The sequence below is a fragment of the Artibeus jamaicensis genome, unplaced genomic scaffold (assembly GCF_021234435.1).
Source record: "Artibeus jamaicensis isolate MK-2021 breed Jamaican fruit bat unplaced genomic scaffold, CSHL_Jam_final contig_466, whole genome shotgun sequence".
NCBI classification, from domain to species: domain Eukaryota; kingdom Metazoa; phylum Chordata; class Mammalia; order Chiroptera; family Phyllostomidae; genus Artibeus; species Artibeus jamaicensis.
Window position 1 is genome coordinate 19,527,750 of NW_026521844.1, and position 3,821 is coordinate 19,531,570.

General features: G+C 47.5%; 1 pseudogene; it reads right to left on the bottom strand.

Moving 5' to 3' along the window:
• Positions 1 to 338: 338 nt before the first annotated feature.
• On the bottom strand, positions 339 to 605 carry LOC119055234 (28S ribosomal protein S21, mitochondrial-like; annotated as a pseudogene).
• Positions 606 to 3,821: the final 3,216 nt, after the last annotated feature.

Genomic DNA, 3,821 nt, shown 5'->3' on the forward strand with positions numbered 1-3,821 from the left:
AATGATTTGCTTCCAGAATCATTTGCAATGGAGTGCCTCTGATTTGTCTTGCTTAGGGACAGAAATAAAGGAACCTGGTGTATGGCTTTCAGTGGGAATGCAGTGGGGAGGGTGGAGCAGCAGTTCTCACCTGGCTCTGCATTAAAATCACCTGATGCCCCCACCCTATCCTCATTGAATTAACTTGAGGGCCCAGGTATGGGCATGTTTTTTTCTTTTTTCCCTTTTTGATTGAGTTTATGGCAAGAAATAGTAAGGCAAATGGGGCTGCAGAGAGAAAAAGAGGTGGAGACACAACCGGATAGGGGTTTTCCTGCTGTGCCTTCTATCCGCAGGCCTCAGCAGCCCGGCCATGGATCTGCCTGATTCTGTCTCATCAAAAAGTTGATCTTGAGAGTCACTTCCATGTTGTAGATCCTTCGGCAGGTTTCACAGCTTTCCCTCTGTCATCGGCAGCGAGGCTTATAGTACTGGCATCACTTGATGTCCTCAATGAGCCCATTCATGATGAGGATTCTGTTTCAGGTCCTGTGCACACCTTCCTTGTTCCCTTCCTGCACCATTACAGTCCTGACGATGAACTTCAGGTGCATTGCTATGACCATGTGTATTGCAACCATTCAAGGCCTGACAGGGTCATGAGATTCAGGCAGATGGAAGAATATTCATGGAGTTGTTGGGATGTCTGACTTGCCTTTATTCAAGGGTGGGTGATTCATGCACACTGCAAACTGCATGTCCCTCTGCATGTTTCTGCATGTCACCTGTCCTCTCTGCGTGGCACCCCAGTGTGGCACCCAGAGGGGAGTCCCTACCCCTTTAAGTACTAAATACAAACAAAGTTGGTAGGATGGCAACAAATCGTATGCAACAGAGCTTCATACTACCCATGCAAGCCCACTCAAGGCTATGGGAACAGTTTATTGGACCCAGTCTCAAGGCCATGAGAACGCTGCTTATCAGGCCCATTCTGAAGGTTATGGGAAACTGCTCCCCTTAGTTACCCAAACCTCTGAGTGAGGAAGCCAGACTGCCTCCGTTTACCCTATACCTTGAAATTAAGTCTTCACTCTGTATGACCCCATGCCCTCAGGACACAAAGCCCCCATCGGCATTTTTTTAAGTGCCTCATATGACTTTAATGAACAGTTGGGATGGAGAACTCTGGACCAGAGGGGAAGGTAGAGAGAAAATTGAGGTCAGTGGGTGGGGTTCGTTATGTCTGCTAAGCCAAGCAATGTTCTAGAGAAGAGAGTGACTTGCCCACGGTGTTGCATATTGTTGGTAACTTAAATTCAAGTTTCAGCTGAGCAAAGCTCTGTGGGCCACCTACTCTGTGCTGGCTGTGGAAGGAAACCAGGATGTTAGGGGTCAACTCTCCCAGCCACTCACCCAGTCATCACAGGGAGCAGAGGAGAGGAAGCCCAAGTCCCAACCCGTGGTTCCTGTGAGAGAAGTTGGTGCAGGCGGTGCTCAGCTCTCGCCATGGTCTCCCCACCCGACCCTGGTCACCAGTCCTCCTACATGTGGCTGAAAAGCTGAAGTGTTGAGTGACTGTCTCCCCTTAACAGCCTCTCTTGAGAAGCAGGATGGTACTGTAGTAGATCGCATGGGCTCTGGAGGCAAATGGCCCAGGTTTAATTCCAGGTCCAGTGCTCCCTAGCTGTGCGACCCAGGACACTTTATATAACCTCTCTGTGCTTCAGTTTCCTCATCTGTAAAATGGGGATAATAAGAGAATATACTCCACAGAACTAGGAGGGTTAAATGAGTTAGTGCCTGACTCATTAGTGCAGCATATAAAGCACTAATACAGTGCCTGACCCCTGATATGCACTCATTAAAGGTTATTAAGCTTGCAGGCTCAATACTCATCCCTCCAGGGATGAAGGGAAGGGCAGCTTCAGCAGGGTGGCACACCCACCACCTTTAGATTCTGTCTCCTGGAACCCCTCCTGGCTGCTCTCAGATGCACCTGGGCCTAGCTCCATCCACAATCTGCACTCACTGCCACCTTAGCTCTCACCAAGCCCTAGAGTCCATCTGTGCCTGCTTCCTCACTGAGCCCTGTTCCTGCTGTGTCCATAAACTTGCCTGTCACCACCTTCTTAAGTTAGTGTTCTAGAAGCATGTTCTTCTTAATCAAAGGCAAGTATGTTTGGAGTGAACTGACTTTATTACCAGGAAGTAATTGAAGCTGTACAGATTCCTCGTGCCTGCAAAGAGAAGGGCATTAATGAGCTGGGGTAGTGATGTGTTCACCCGGTGCATGGACGTGCACCGAGCAATCTGCCGCCATCTGTAGGTAGGGGTGGCCTCTGAAAAGCAGCAAAGAAAATGACCACAGAAGCAAGTGAGTGAGAACTTCTACTCTCCTGCCTTCTCTCTCCCAGAGTGCACACCCTGGGGAGCTCAAACAGCTCAGTCAGCAGGATGGGAGGAAGAGTAGAACTATGAAGAGGAGACAGGGAGATGAGATGCTCACTTTCCTGCTGTGGGCTCAACCATGTCCCCCAAATTTAAATGTTGAAGCCCCAACCCCCAGAACCTGAGAATGTGACTATATTTTGAGATATGACCTTTAAATAGGTGATTAAATTAAATCACCTATTGCTTCATGATGCCCTGCTGAGCTGGGTCCCCAACTTAAGCAAAAATATATTTTACAGCCAAGAGTGGGCGGAGAGGGGACTCAGCCAGGTTGCCAGGCAGGGCCCGCTTTCTGCACATGAGTACAGAAAGGGTTAGTCCAGTGTCTGAACTCTGCATTACTGACAGGTGTGGGTTCAAGTTGGTTTAACTGAGAGCCTGCGGCATGCTCACCCACATGTTGGGCACACGCTGGCCATGCGCTCACCAAGAGAGCTGACCCAACCTCCATTTTTAGTCCTTTTTCTTTGTGACATCCCAACCAGTGCACCTTGTGTACCTGTGTTAGTCAGGTGACAGAAAACCAATTCAAACTAATATAAACGAATGGGTTGATACTTATACGATAGAATGTTCTAAAGGGTGCAAGTGGCATAGGCTTGGCTGGATTCAAGGGTTCAAGTGATAATATCAGTCATATGGCTTTTTAGCTTCTCTCCCTCCCATCCTCTTTGTTTACTTCATTTTCAGAAAGACTTTCCCTATATAATGGCAAAGTGGTTACCAGCAGCTCAGACTTGTATCTGAATGAGTCCTGTTAAGATTTGGCCAAGACTCTGATTGGCTCTTCTTAAGTCATGTGCTCATTGGTAAACTAATCCCTTTTTCCCATAAAGAGGGTTTTTGGATTGGCCAGGCCTGGGTTGTGTGCACACATTAGTACAACAGTTGGGAGGGAAGGAGTTATCCACATGGAATGGGCTCCGACTTCCCAGGAAAGTTCCATTAGCAGAAGAAAAGAGGGACAAGAAACTTGGGGCAAACAAAGCTTGTAGCAGCACAATCTGCTCCAGAGTGAAATGGAACAGAATTATTACTGTGTCCAGGCCATTCTTTACCTTTTCCTACCACCTTGATTCAGGCCCTCCTCCTGCCCGCACTGTAGCGGGAATCAGCCTAAATCATGACTGCAGTCTTCAAAGGCAAGCTCCGTGGATGCCAGAAGTAGAACTGCTATCTGCTTTCTTTGATCTCAATGCAATAAAAATAAAGATTAGTAAAACTAGAAAGCAAAATTCCCTATTATTTAAAATTTCAAAACAAAGAAAACCAAATCTTTGCTCTTCTGGTTCATGGCCCTGCATAGAGGGGCTTGGATGCTGCCACTTCATCTTAACAGAAAGGGAAAAGCTGAGCAAACTGAGCAGTGAACAAATTTTAGATCTGTCAGA